Below are 15,498 nucleotides of genomic sequence, written 5' to 3'. Positions count from 1 at the left end.
TTTGCATCTATTGCTATTTTGCAGCAATATATCTCTGACTTATATTTGAAAAAGCATTAAAGGTATTTTGACTAAACTTATTTACAAAGTCACTGACTTAAATTAAATTCCTCAAGGTTAAGCCAAGCTCAAAGATGACCTATAATCCCATAGCCCTCCAGACATCATTTTCTATGAATTGTTTTGTTAACAAGACCAGCTCAGAATCAAACTAGCATCTTTCACCGTAACCTCACCTCACTGTTATCAATCATTTATTGTGTATTTCTTCTTTGTCATTTTTTTTGCACTGCTTATCTCTTCTGGCCCATTGCTATTGGTGGCAGATTGCCTTCTAAGTTCTTTTTTTTTATTATTATTTTTTTCCTGTGGAAGAAAATAGATTCTCCTGGGGAAAAAAATAAAAGCAAAAAAAGAATATTTCAACATCCAAATCATTCAATGTTGGGAACCTGCATCAGCTAGAAACTCTTCCATTCACATGCTGCTTTTACAAATAACTAGTTTTCACACTGATTCAGGATGGAATTAAGAGCTTGGAAATTTTCCTAAAAAGAAATTAAACAAACCCCGTGTTACAGGGGAGTGATGCTGTGTCCACACCACGGGAGGCTGGGCCAGCAGCTCTCAGATGATGCTGCAGTCACATCTCCATGTCACAGAAAGAACAACCCTTCATCATTTCCCTCCATCCCTCCCTCATCCTCCCCATCCCAAACTCCTCTTCCCACCCACCAAGCAGAGGGGCTCACATGGAGCCAGAGGTGCCCAAACTGGGCAGGGCTGGAGCAGAACTGCAGGATGGTGCAGTTTGTGCCTGGCTTTGCTTTGAACACCAGCCTCCAGCAGGGTGGTCAGATGGGGAGCACACCCAGCAGGGCTGCAGGAAGGCCAGGAACTCGTTGTGATTGTGAGAGGTGAACCAGAACAGGATCACAGCACAGAGGAGTCCCAGGAGCCACGGCCCCAGCAGGATATCGTGGGCAATACAGCCGTGCTGGAAGCAGACTCTGGTGCAGAGGCCAGGGAGGTGAGGAGGGAGAGGCAGGGCAAAGCTGCTCTGAACTCTGTTTGCCACCCATGGATAAGCTCAGCACACAGAGAAAAACATCTTATGTTGACTGAAAAAGTCAGAAGTCACTTAAGGACACTGACTCTGTGCAGTGAACAAAATAACAGACTTGGTTCTTTCATCACTCTTTGACTTCACTGATGAGTCAAAAATCAAGCTCTCATTTTTAGCTGGTTGAAAACAAACTGTATAAGATACTGAAAAAGCTTCCAGAATTTACATCTGTTACCACAAATACAGATTAGATTCTGCCTCTGGGTGACCAGCCATGAGTTCTTCATGATTTGCTACACATGGGAGAATTTCAACATCAGCCCACACACCCAGTCTCTACAGCATTTTTTTAATTTTTAGGTCTCTAGGCCTGCTTATGCCTCTCCACAAGCACCTGTTAATTTGAAAAGCTGCAGAATATAAAACAAAGCAAAACAAAAATGAAAGGGGGGGGGGGGGGGGGGAAAGCAGCTGCTTATGGCATTGGGGACAACAACAAAGCTGAGCTGAAGAAGTAATCTTTACCTCTGGGAAAGGCAATAACACTTCCAGCACATGCAGCAGCAGTGGTTTTCCTGCTGTAATGCATACTTTGAACTGGCTCTTTTCCTGGTCTCATTTTTAGCTCAGACTAATGATCCTTGTTGCTAAGTCACATCAGTGCCACGCTAGGAAAGGACAAGTTCCATCTAAAGGAACGAGTCTATATTGGCACACACAATTTTCCTCTATGTTCCAAGGAATTATTTTGATCTGCAAACTTAAATTAAAGCTCATTCCTGGTCTTTTAGCGAGGCACATTTCCCTGGGAGCTTATGCTCTAAGTAACACTTACTGTCATTGCTCTCTGCTCTCTTGCAAAACAAGGGATGCTTAGAATTAATTTAAAAAGCTGTGGGAATGTGCAATACATTCACAACTTCAGGCTATGGCATATGTAGTGACACTATGTATCCAATTGCCAGCTATAATCAATATTTGTGATTTATATGCTGGAATTTAATGACCTCCTCCATACTTATCCTCAAAGATTAAGATAATTTTGACCCCAAACTCCCAAATGCCTCTGTGCACAGCAGTTTGCAGCACGAGGGCTTTTCCTGCCACGAGTTACAGGGCAAATCTGAAAATGTTTCTCATCACTGAGGTGCAGATGATTGCAGCAGTTTCCACACTGGAGATGAGAGTGTTTGCTGGGACACAGCTGGGGCAGGAATCCCAGAAATGTGTCCTCAGGTTGATTTGCTGGAAAACATCACTGGCTCCCAGGTGTGCAGAAAAGGAGGGGAGAAGGGGCAGGTACCAGGAGCAGAACACAAACACTTCCTGTGCTCCCTCTCAAGGGAACAGGGACAACAGGAAGGGACACCACGGGCTTTTCATGTACAACCTGCCCTGATGGAAATGTCAACTGCTCAGGTCAAACACCAAAATCAACAGAGTACTCTCAGCCTCTATCAAGCACCATGGAGAATCTTCTCTGAGAATATCCCATTCCACAAAGATCCCTGTTTTAGCAGGCATTAAAAACTTCCCTTCATTCTTCCTTACAAATCTCCAGCGCATTTTCACCATTTCCAGTCGAGCTTTTACTTTTTCTTTTTTTTTTTTTTCCCTCTCTCTGAATATCAAGGACAAATCTCAAATTACCCTACAAGGATGTCAAAGCTCCTGCCTTAAAATTAAATCCTATCCTATCCCAATGTGAACTAGAGTATTTCCTGAAACCTCAGTAGACACAGTCTAAATTAAGTGTTCACTCAGGAAAAAGAGAGGTACCCAAGCACCTGACTTTATAATGACTTTACAACAATAGCTACCAAATCTGAGTACCACATGCTCTGGTTTTGTTTTGCCAGTGAAGTATGGTTTGGCTTACAAAAGAATCTGAAGACAGTTCTGCTGTGGAGAGAAAGAAAAAGAGGGAGAGAAGTAAATACCAAAGATAGAAGAATAAAAATCCTTTGAAGGGGAATTGAGTTCTTGCCTACTGCTTAAGAAAAATGCACTATAAAGCAGCTATTGATTTTTCATTCAACAGCACTGAATGTTTTATTGAAAAGGAGCAATGCTCAGTAATTTGAATTTTCAATTAAGGTAGCACATTCCTTGGACACATTTACTACTGCACTCCAGTGACATTTATTTGACTTTTAAAATCCCTCTACTATTGTATTCGTGTTTGTATAGATCAAACTCCCAATACAGAAAGTGCTCGGATTATAACACTGCTGATTATAGACATGTCTGCAAGGCTCTGTGGACAATCTAATGACTTTATTTATAGGTAGGACAAAGTGCAGTCAGACACAGCTGAAGTAAAATATAGCACCAGGAGAGAGATTAAGCAGTTCTGCATTTCAGCTGAGAAATATTTACATTTTATTTGGCTTTATGGACAGTATATAGATGCAGCGAATTTAGTCATTTTAAAAGTTTACATTTTAAAGGTTTTGGGGCATCTTTGCTGATTATAAAACTCATCATCTACTTAAACACATAAAAATTTCAGCTGTAAGACAGACTGCAGTATTTCTGGACTATAAATAGGTAATGGTGGCTCATACTGGATTTCCTTCTGGAGATAAACTGGCTGATAACCTGCCAGCTTTCATGGAGAGCTTGGGCTCCATGTGTTCAACTGACAAACTTTATAGTTCTAGAAATAGATTTAGTCTCTCCTAGCCATAGGTGTTTCTTGTTCAAAAACCTGCTCATCTACTGCTAAGTGAAGGACTTGGGTAACCCTTGGGTATTTTCCTAATTATGGGAGGCACGTCTTGGAGTCATCAGTAATTTATTTCATCCAAGTTAGAGCAGAGGTTGCACAAATTCCCACCAGTTTGTGGTGTGTTGTGCTTAAAATCTTGTTCCTTGCTCTTAAAATCTTGATATGAGCAAAAGGAACACACTTGATATGCAAAAACAAGAAATTATTCTTATTTTATCCAAAGGCTAAGCCCAAAGATTTAGTCCAGTTGCAGTGATGCCAGCACTTATATCTCAAAACAAATTAGCCTAAAATATCAAATATTCCAAAATCAAGGCTTTTCTGTGCTGTTGTGCCTGCCCTTCCCTATGTTTTATTTCTTCTCAGCACTGGAACTGCTTGAGGCCATTTTGGAGAAGAAGTGGAGCTCCTTGATCCCTCCACAAGACTGAGCCAGCCCAATTTATTGCAGTGCTTGAGGTGCCTTTATCTGTGTGTGACCCCCTGAGTCAGGATGGGCTTCACGACATGATATTAATAAAAACATAACCTGAATAGCTACTTGCATTTATTGTCTTTTCCTTCCCCTCCCCATTTTTTTAAATTATGCTGAGGTAATGTAATTTTTTTTTAAATCATAAGGTGTTGTTTTGTTTGACAAGTTGGATATAATCATCCAACACTGCCATGGAGGTGCTCACCAAGGTCAGTGCATAAACCAGAAATTTATCTGAAACATCATGATATCAAAATGGCTTTGCTACTTTTTCAAGTTATTATTATTATAATTGCCTTATTGATAGAGAAGGATGCTAATCCATACTAAAGAAAGGCTGAGTCCTCTGTAATTATGTGCATTTTCAAGCAATTTCAAGTTATTAAAAGCACAGAACTATCCTTAACTCTAACTTTGAACTCTAACGTTGAACAGTAACTATGCTGAACAGAACTACTCAATATCTTGTTTTTCCAATGAGAAGTGGCCCTAAAATAGGTACAGCTACTCATGCCTTTATCAAAACAAGTTATAATTGCCATAAGCCCGGGAACCAAAAGTTTTTGTTGGAGTTAATGAAACCACAATGCAATTCCCTGATCAAAATCATTAACTGGCAATCTTGGTGCAAATGAGATTTTTGTGGGTTTGTGTATGTGTAAGACTCAGATATTAGACAGCAGAGAATTAACTCGGCATCATTGTTTTAAATTGAAACCAAACAAGAAAACAAATGTCAATTACCTTTAATTTCAAGAAAAAGAAACTTTGTTTTAGTGAGTGAAATAAGAGCCCATTGATTTTTAATGGGATTTGTGTTTTCTCTCTTCAGGCTTTATTTGCTGTTATAATTTTTTAAGTATGGGTTATTATTTTTACTTCCAACAGACATCAAGTTGCCCAAAGACCAGTTATAATTATAATCTTCTGTTCACAAATCTCTGCTCTTTATTTTGAACCAGGTGTTACAAAATACCAAAATACCTAAATTCTGCTGGCTTGGATGTTCTTTTTGGCTTCTCCTCTTAAGACTGACCAAACCCAACCAGCACAGCCTGGAGAGAGCCTTTCCTTCTCCTCCCACTCCCTCTGAGGGGATTTTACCCCCAAAGCTGCTGAAAAGGGGGCTCTGATCCAACATTTTCCTGCTGACAAGAGTGGTCCCTGTGTGAATCCCTAAGGGATGCTACAAGGAAACAGCAAAAAGGGTGAACTCCTGCCATAACCTTTGGTCCAGATGATTTTCTGTCCTCCTCATCCATCAGAGAGTAAAACAAATTTCAAACACACTTTCAGTTGTTCACAACTATGTTTCAACCTCCTTACTAAATAATTTTCACTTTCTACTCTATTTCTTTCCAAACAGGAAATGCAGCATTGAAACCTACCCAAACAAAACAAAGAGAAAACTAAAAACCAGTAGAGCAGAAAACTGTCAATCTTTAGAAATCGAACTTAAGAATTACATGCATTCCATATGATCACAAATGATCTTCATTAGCACCTAATTGCAGTTTAGTTCAATTAATCAGATGATCAGATGCATTGATTCTTATCAGCAGATTAAACCTCATATAAAGTACTATCAAAATTTATGAGATTGCAGTTGACAATTCAAGTTATTTTCAAGTACTCTGTGAAATAAATAAATGAATAAATAAGGATGAAATTTTGCCTTCCTGCTTAGGAATAAAAAGTTTTCACTGAAAGATGGAATGAAGGCAGTACATAATAGCATGGTCTGGACTGCATAAATTTAAGTGTGAATTTGAGACTGCAGAGCCTCATTAAGTTTCAGAGATTTCAGAGGGGGTTCTACAAATGTAGAATGAGAGCTCTCTCTAAACAGAACTCAAACCGTGGCTGCATAAAGCTGAATGACCAGAAATGAGGAATGACTAAAGACAAAGACAAATGAGGACATGCACGGAGCTCTGGATTCCTGTATGTTCTGGTTGAATACTTCCCATCCTGATAAATCTTCTCTTCATCAATTTTAATGCTGGGAAGATCTGAGAACAAGAGATGAAGCTGGCCTGACGTTTACCTTTCTGAACTACTACAACTTTTACAAAATTCCTTCGTGACTTTTCTTGCTTGAAAGGTACAAGATGAAGCCAGAGATACTGGCTGATAATTAATCTACGTTTCAAAATCACCATTAAAGATAAAAAATTCACCATTATGAGGAAAAATATCAGGAGATGATTCAGTGCAGTTAAGAGCCTCTTCTTTGTACATGTATGGAGAGTTAATAAAGGGGTCCCGAATTTGCCTGAAAATTTTAAGTTTTGATGGATAATGATAGAGATTCCTCATACATGATATATATACACATAAACATAGAATTAGACATAACCATCTTTGAAGTTCATTCTTACCTCCCAATGACAGTAGTGAGTTTTTTACTCCATCTGCAGACACTGAAAGAAAGTGAAACATTCATTACTTCTGTGGAACCATAGAAAAGTGGATGCAAGCAGTTAATCCAAGTGAATATTGATCCTGATCTAATCCTGATCTCTCTACTGTATTTACATTATTCTCTCTGGAATGAAACTATTGATGCTGAACATGCAGAATAGAATAAATCAAAATATTTTAATCCTCCTTTAAATTCCACATTTGTTTACAACTTCATCTGGGAGACAACTGAATCAAACCCAGCTACTCATTTCCTTTCCCAGCTCCCTCAGCCTTTCCTCACAAGGGAGATGTTCCAGTCCCTTCATCCTCTTTATCAACCTTCTCTGGATCTTCTCCAGGACACAGCACTCCAGATGTGCCTCAGAGGGCTGAGCAGAGGGGCAGGGTGCCCTCCCTGACCTGCTGGGAATGCTCTGCCTGCTGCAGCCAACCTGATCAGGGGCTTAAAGCATCTCTCACACAAGAGCTCCTCCAATACAACAAGGGGAAATAGAAAAAAATTATATTTAAATGTAAGAATAAAAACAACTTCTTTAGGACCAGTGGTCAAGCAGCGGAGCAAATTGCCCAAAGAGGTCGTGGAGGCTCCTTAAAGACATCCAAAATCCAGCTGGACAAATTCCAGGGACATGTGGGCAGGGACAGGAGACTGCCCAGCCTGCAGAGCCCTGGGCCAGCCTCAGTGACTCTCTGAGAGAGCTTTTATTGCCAGGGTTATGGGAATGTCCTGGGTAAAGCCCAGGAAACATTACCTTAAATCCTCTGCTGCTTTAGGGGCCAACCTGCAGCTCCAAGTTTTATTTCCAATAGTGTGCTAATGAGAAAACCACTAGTGGGAAGGAGCACTTGCTGTTAGATCTATTCAACATGATTAAAAGAAAGAGGCTGGAGTGCAATTAAGGTAAATATTTCATTGAGTTTTATTAATCTGCAGAGATTGTATCCAAAGCAGACACACTGAGGTCTGAGAGTCATTGTGTTAAATCCTGGGAGAATGGGGCTGAGGATGGAAGGCGGCACAGGGCTTTATTTGTAATACTTTAACAGACATTATTTAACATCTTTCAGCCTTTTTGCTACTACATTACACACACAAAAAAATCCAAGTTTGAAAAAAAAAAAAGGGTAATAAGCAGTATGCTGACTCATAAAGAACAGAATTAGGCAATACAGATATTGAAAGTATAAAATTTATCCCATGCTTCTCCATTTAAAAAAAGACAGCATATATAATAATGGACAGGCACTGAAGTGTTAAATTCTTTTGGAGACAGTAGGCAACTTATTAATTTCTGAAAGCGGCAGAAACTGAATGCTTAAAAAATGAAAGACTGTTTTCAGTAACACAAGGTGTTTTAATTTAGATCATATGTCAATAACCTCCTGTTTTCCCATTTTGGTCTGCTTTTATTGCCTGCTTTCTTGGTTCTGTCTTATCTAACAGCTTGAGGAAATAACAATTTGTGTCACAGATTTACCTCTCAGTCTCTCAGACTATTTTCTCATTCAGATGTATTTTCTATTTCATCACCTTGCCTTCAATTCACTAAAACAGAATGGAAATATGCAAGAAGTGATATTCAAAAATAAAAATATGATATACTATATACATCTGTAGTAGCACAATGGCAATGGTAAACTGCAGTAGCAAGATAAGTACATTTCTTTTCTCATGGCCTCTTTTATGTAAAAAATGTAAGAGCTGAGATTGTTAATCGAGTGCCTCCACAAATCAGGTGTTTGAAGTACCACACCACCTCCCACTCGAGTCATGAGGGAAAAAAACTGAGAAAGAATTGGCAAGAAATATAAGAGACTGAAAAACTGAAGAAAAAAAAAAAAGTGTTTTATTGACTGGTCTAGCATCTTCAACAATTGAGATTTTAGGAAATGACAATCACTGACCATTCCTACTGTCTCTCTATAAAACTGAGAAATTTGTTAATTCCTGTGGAACAGCAAAAATTAGTCAAGAAGCAGGGGATTAACAGGAAGTACAAAATGAGATGTTAATTCTATTGTTAACTTGGAAAAGCAGACTTTGGAAAAAGTCCTCTAAATGTTCCACTGGAGGAAAAAAAAAAAAAAAATCCTCCATAAGATAGGATGCACAGAAAGATGCAGATCAAACCAATCTGCACATCTCAGACTTGCATTATTTGAAGTCGAGGCTTCTTGAAACTGCCTTGATCTTAGGGCCTCATAATCAAATGCATTGTCTGGTGCTGGAATGAAGCCAATCTGCTTTGAAAGGCCTTTGCTACATCCCTCCAAAAGCAGGAGGAAAAAAGTATACAGGGAAAAAAGTCTGATCTGAGCTTCATCTCTAAGTTCAGAACAAAGATATTTTAAAGAAAGTCACTTGTACCTTGCTGCGTGCTGACAGAGAACTCAGAGGCTCTGAGGAAAAATACAGAATGGATTTCAAATTAAATGTGGAAGGAATAACCTTAGTGCATCTGTAGGAAACAGAGGAGAATCTGAATTCTTGAATTTCAGGACTGCCACAGTGACACAGCCTGGTGTCCATTGCCCAGTACTGGCCACGAATCTCAAATGTTTCATCTTCTTTTTTAAATACATACAAGGGGGCTCCAAAAATAATAATATATATATATATATATATATATATAAGAATTGAGGACTAGCATGCAGTAACTAGACATTATTTAAATATGATCATAATGAACTCATTTATTATCACATTATGGCCTGTTTCTCCACAATTCAACAGCACAATTCTCTGCCAATCTTTCACATCCATTTTTCAGCCTCCAGCATCATGCTGGCACATATAAAAAACCCCTTCTACACTATTTTTCAACCACACTTGATATTCCTAATACTTTAGTGATATTTCTGTACACACTGACATGCACATGTGTTTAAAGAATTCAGCATCAAGTCACAGGAATCAGCTGTGTGCTCAGACCTGTCCTGTGGAACATTTTATTGTCCACAGAGATGAAAGATCTACACATGAAACAGCCATGGAAATACAGGCATTTGGAAGGTTTCACTTGTAATTAAAGTACAGGGAAAAAAAAATTCCAGGAAAAAAATACACTTAGTGATGAGTACAGCCTTTAGTTCTGTTTGCATTTTACACTTCATTCCCTGAATTCAACATCCAACTGAATTTTCATGCATTTCTTTGGGGATCACTCACCATTCAGTGTCTGAATGAATTTTCTATTTATTTTAGACTGAAATTAGATATTTTATAAATGAAACAGCCCTGATCTCTAAAAAAAGAGAGAAATAAAAAAGAAACCTATATCAAACAATGATAGTGAGTGAAATATAACTTAAAACTTCTCTATTAAGTCTTACCTTCCTCTGCCATCCCTGAAACTCCTCTTGATAAAACAATTAAGAATCAGATTTAAAAATGTAATATTAACACATAACTGCTGCCAATGCTCTAAAACAGTGATAGCAGTAAGAGCAGTGGATTTGCTCGAGCTGTGACATGCTCAGGTCCAAGCCCCTGCTCTGCCTTTGCCCCCTGTGCTGAATCTCAGCAGAGGAAGATCTGACCAGCAGGGCCTTGCTGCATGAAATATTGTAATAATACAACATGAACAGGATCTTTAGGATCTGAACCATGGGGTTCAAGCTCTTGTACCTCAGAGCTGCTCTCCCCAGTTTATTAAAAATTCAAACTCCAGCTGTGGACTTGTCTTTGTAATGCACTGTCAGGGCACCACCCAGAGGAGAGAGGGACAGCAGAGCAGAGATGACAAATGACATCCCCAGATAAGACACTTTCCTTTCCAGCCTAATCACTTCCAAACACCTTCCCTACGTCTCTCTTCCACTGAATTTTTGTAACATATTTGTGCAATATAATGGAAGAGGAACATCTTTGAAATGTCAACTTTTCTTCTTTGATTTCTCAGAGAGTTAATTTCTTTCCTGAGTAGTCCTCACTTATTTTTTCTACAATCTGTGCATAATTGGAAAATAGAAAAAAATATTCATTAATTCCTTGAAAGTAAAATCCTGTATTTGCAAAATGCATATGCAAGTCCCTTCCACTGTTCAACAATGGAATGAATCTATTCCCTGATTGCTTTTTTTGATACAAACCCACATCTACCAGCTGGCCCAAACAGATCCCCACCACATCTACCATGTGTGAAATTATTAAACCATTTGATCACAAAGATTCAAACAGAAAAGGAAAGGGATGAAACAAAAAATTAAAAGGCTTGTGGCATTAAAAAACCCCCTCTTTTGATACATCTATACGTTATCAATATTCTGACCAAAGTTATGTTAAATAGCTCATCACCACACCAAATTAAATGCAATTTCTACTCTACTAATGTAAGTTAAAAACCTTTTCGTTGTCTCATCTTTTAACTCCACAGAGAAACATTATTATTTAACACAAAAAAGTCAGTAAACACTCTTTAAAGTCTGATCCTAAAACAAACCCTAATGGCTGTGTCAAGTGGATTTTGTAATGTTCTAAGGCTGAGCTCAGACTACAGCTTTTTCCTCAACAGCACTATTTTGATATCAATTCAAATGTATATTCAGCAAATCAGTGGAAACATTGTGACTTTGGCTCAAAATAGTTTAAAACTGCCCAACAGATTAGAAATGTGATCAAAGAGAAATCAGAAATCTCATAACCTTTGTTTCCACAGGAAGCAAAGCTGAAAGCCAATTGCCTCAACTCCTGCAAATCTTTGACAACACCAAAAATCAGGTTTTTTTTCTGTGGATGAAGCAATTGTGATATTCAATCCCTCTCAGTGACAGCACATGAGTCTGCCACTCACCAGAGTTCTGCTGATTAACATGAAGATGCATTTCAACCAACAGGTTCCAGTCCCCAAAGACATTTTAATGGGAAAAAAGCAACAACAGCCCCCTCAGAAGCTCGAAGTGGATACAAAGGAAACTCAAACACATCAGAACAGTAAGAGCTTGCAGTCTAGATAAACAACATATGCTCCATAACTGACAACATTTTTTGTAAAAAGAAGCAAACAGTCTTCAGTTTGCAGGTTTAATTAAAACCAGCCAGAGCATCTCACATTCTGATATAGAAAATCATGAAAATAAATTAAGGACACAAACAGTGCTAGTTTCTCATCTAAATGGCTCTATTTGTGTTTTATAATCACAGATTATATTCCATACATTTCATTTTTCTTTCCCTAATGCATTTTCTGAAATTACAGCAGCCCTTCCTTATCTTAAAACAAATAAACATCCTGTCAATAATTTCACATGATTCTCTTAATGTCTACATGACGCATCATACAAAAAAAAAAAAAAAAAAAAAAAAAGCCCTGTATAATCTAGAGTTACACATTATTTCTGATTTTGTGTTGGAGGGCACACTACAAGTCAGTCTAAAGAGAGGAAACATTATTTGAGAGAGGTACAAATTTAGGTGACTCCCATATTCATACCTAAGTGTCTACACAACACTTTGCCACCTAGACTGTTATTACAGAGATTTATTAGACATTTTTATTTGACATACCTTTAAAATAACCACTTTTCTTCTCTTGGAGAACAGTGTAGAAAACCACCTGGGTGTTTATACTGTCATTGTTCATTCCTCTACAAAAAGGAACCATTACTGTTACCTTTAAATTAATTTTAAGTACACATCTATGCATAAATAAGTAGAAACAGCTCAATGTAGAATCACAGAAGCTACATGAAATGACTGAATTTTTGTTTAAAATATTTCTAAGAGTAGCCTATTAATTTCTAACACACTTTAGTCCCTGTGGTACCACTTTGAGCCCTCCTTTTAGTCCACCTACCTTCTGGCAATCTCTTGATGCCTGGGTTTTAAGCACTTATTGCCTGTAAGTTTCCCTTCACAATAAATAAAAAACAACCTCTTGGGCTAACTCAACCCACCCAGGGTCAAAACCCTTTAGGTATTTCACCATTTTTGAATTTAAAATGCAGGAGTTGCAAACCAAAGCAATACATTGAGGGTGTACCTGTACAGCAGACAGAAAGTTAACTTTGAATATCTTACTTTGCCAAACTTAAATACTGGAATAAACTCACCATGTAAATATGATAATGACTAAATTCTAACATATTCAGTCAAACATCTACGGAATTTTTTTGTGTCTTGCTTAATTAGTTACAGTTACATGTGCTGCTGTCTCTCATTAACTTTGTAATTCCTGGGCATGCATAGGTGGGTGCCTCACTAAATATCCTTTGATTAACGCACAGCACTCATATAATATATGCTAATTCCTATTTGCTGGGAAGTTAATTATAAAACTTTGATAATCTGTTTTGATAAATTTAGTTCAGTGGAAAATACGTGTTCCTAGAACAGAATTGTATTAAGTTTATCCTGCTGTTGACTTTTTAAGGCAGTTACCTGCTACCTGTTGGGGTGAATCCTTTGCCTGCAGAACAGGCAAAGCCAAGTTCAGAGGGAGATTTGTTGTGGCACCTGAGCACCACGGAGCTCCTCACTCACCTTCCTCACTCCACCCCAGAGGGATGGGGAGGGCAGCCAGAAGTAAAATTTGTGGGTTGAGATAAGAACAGTTTAATAATGGAAACAAAGTAGAATACTATGATGTAATATTCTAAAGCACAGTAGAATATACTGACAGTAAATATTAATAAGGATAATAAAGAGAAGAAGGAAAATAAACCATTGCTCACCACACCCTGACAAATGCCAGACCCTGAACCCCAATTGCCCCACTCCTGGGAAGTGCCCAGTTGATGCACTGGGCACTGGTTTTATGGTGTGGAATATTCCTTTGGCCAGGTTGGGTCACCTGTCCCAGCTCTGCTCCCTCACATCCAGTTCTGGCACCTCCTCACTGGCAGAACATGAGACACAGGAAAGTTCTGGATTTAGAATAAACACAACTCAGCAACAACAAAACACCAGAGTGTTACCAGCATCACTCTCACACTGGGGCCAAGCACAGCTCTGTGCCAGCTGCTGAGGTGAGACTGACTCGACCCCAGCCCAAACCAGGACAATTCTTCTTCCCACCCTTCCCATTCCCACCCAGCTCTGCCCATTAGGGTTTTGCCAAACCCTTCTGGCACAGGGAAAAAGACCTTAATAGACATGGGAACAGTGGCAACATTCTCCTGTTGGGACTGAGGTCTTTTGGAATTCTTCTTCTTGTGGAATTTAGGTTCCCCCTCTCCTTTCTTGGTTGGTATCTCTGACTTCCTTCCCTGTCTCCAAATCTCATTGTACATAAGAACATCTAAAGGTTGCTGCAATCTGCCTTTTATTTCCTTCTCTCTGTGAGTCCTACAAAGAGTAACACTATTCCAAATTCATCATGAGATTACCCTTATTCCATAAGAAATTAATTTGAATTCAACTCACAAAAACACACTGTGAATTGTAAAACTCATCTTAGATATAAAATTAATTTTACATAGGCACACAGAGAAATGATTGTCAGTAGATAGCAATGTGAAGCCATACCTGTATTTAAGCAAAGTTAATCTCTTGTACAAACAAAATGCTGCTTGCTTATTCAGTTTCCTTTAGCTAAATTCCTAAACTTCTAAGGACTTCAAAGAACTACAGAGAAGCGAGATAAAGAGCTTATCTGCATAATTCTTATGCTAATTCACAGAAGGTGTCTTGACTAAAAGGATGTCTACATGCACACTAAGGACTCACTAATTCCTTTCCTTCCAACCCTAAGTTATTGTACACGTATTTAATTGGGATATATCTGACTCTGCTTCCAGAGAGTACCTGGTTCTGGATCCTGCAGTGAGCTGGTGACTCTCAGGCTGGCCTGGCACTTTTTTGGGGTATCTAGAGAAGATTTTGAGCCAGGCCAGTGCACAGTGCACGTGTGCAGAGCGTGGAGTGTAAATGTTCACTCCCAGCTCAGAGTCCTGCCCAGCAGCACGAGATTAGGAGGTAAAATATCCTCACCTGCTGCTCACCATCCCGAAATCTGAAACTACTCATTTTCTCAGCAAGTCCTCCCTTCCCAGCCCTACACTCCCACATCTCCAAGCTGCAATATTAGTCACTTTTTCTTAGGATAGAAACAAGTGAAATCCTAACGTTAAACATCCCTGACATTACCATTTCCACAAAATATTTATAACTGTGACAACCTTTTAGTTCACAGAGTTCAAAGACAAACTGAAATGATTTACATTTACAAAAGAGGTAGAGGTTTCCCAGGGAATTTAAATTGTATTTATTAGTATGGTTTTACTACCTATTTTAAAATATTTATCATTTTTAATTCTATTTCTGCCAGTAATAAAGCACCAGTTATTCAAAAAAAGCCTCATATGCATCACACACATAGAGAGACAATTCTCAACCTAATCCAAAAAAGTAGTGCCACCATTTTAAATCCTTTTAAACAAATTGCATGCTGCAGCCTGAAGAAATTACAGGGTATTTTAATTTTTTCTTTTTTTTTTTTATTTTACTCTATGCTCCTTATTGTGTTTTTGGTTTTAACTGTTTCCTCACTGTGATGGTTTGCTAATTGTGAGTGTGCAAATACATTCTCATTACTAGATAGGTGAATGTTTGCACAGTAGTTCAGCAAAAAGATCATTGCAAAGAAATCCTACAACTATCTTCACAGACTTTTAATATAAAAATGAACTAACTGGGTTTTTTTTTTACTTAACAAATATGGTACAGTACTAATTCACAACAGCAGGAGGCTTTTCCCTTTAAAAAAGGGAAGGCACACAATACAAAGAAATATAATTATCTTAGAGTTATAAAACAAGGCCTGAAAGGTCACTGCTTTCTACTTCATGCTAATTCCTCCT

General features: G+C 38.3%; 1 long non-coding RNA gene across 2 annotated transcripts in view; it reads right to left on the bottom strand.

The window, feature by feature from the left end:
* The window catches only part of LOC148222139 (uncharacterized), a 36,847-nt gene extending 30,155 nt beyond the window's left edge, over nt 1-6,692 (bottom strand). For both annotated transcript variants that reach the window (XR_015806922.1, XR_015806923.1), the window contains exon 1: nt 6,654-6,692. This is a non-coding gene — a long non-coding RNA (uncharacterized LOC148222139). The remainder of the gene's footprint in view (nt 1-6,653) is intronic.
* Between the last annotated feature and the right edge of the window lie 8,806 nt (nt 6,693-15,498).

The sequence above is a fragment of the Sturnus vulgaris genome, chromosome 14 (genome assembly GCF_052056855.1).
Source record: "Sturnus vulgaris isolate bStuVul1 chromosome 14, bStuVul1.hap1, whole genome shotgun sequence".
Taxonomy (NCBI): Eukaryota; Metazoa; Chordata; class Aves; order Passeriformes; family Sturnidae; genus Sturnus; species Sturnus vulgaris.
This window is presented reverse-complemented; position numbering and strand designations above follow the sequence as displayed.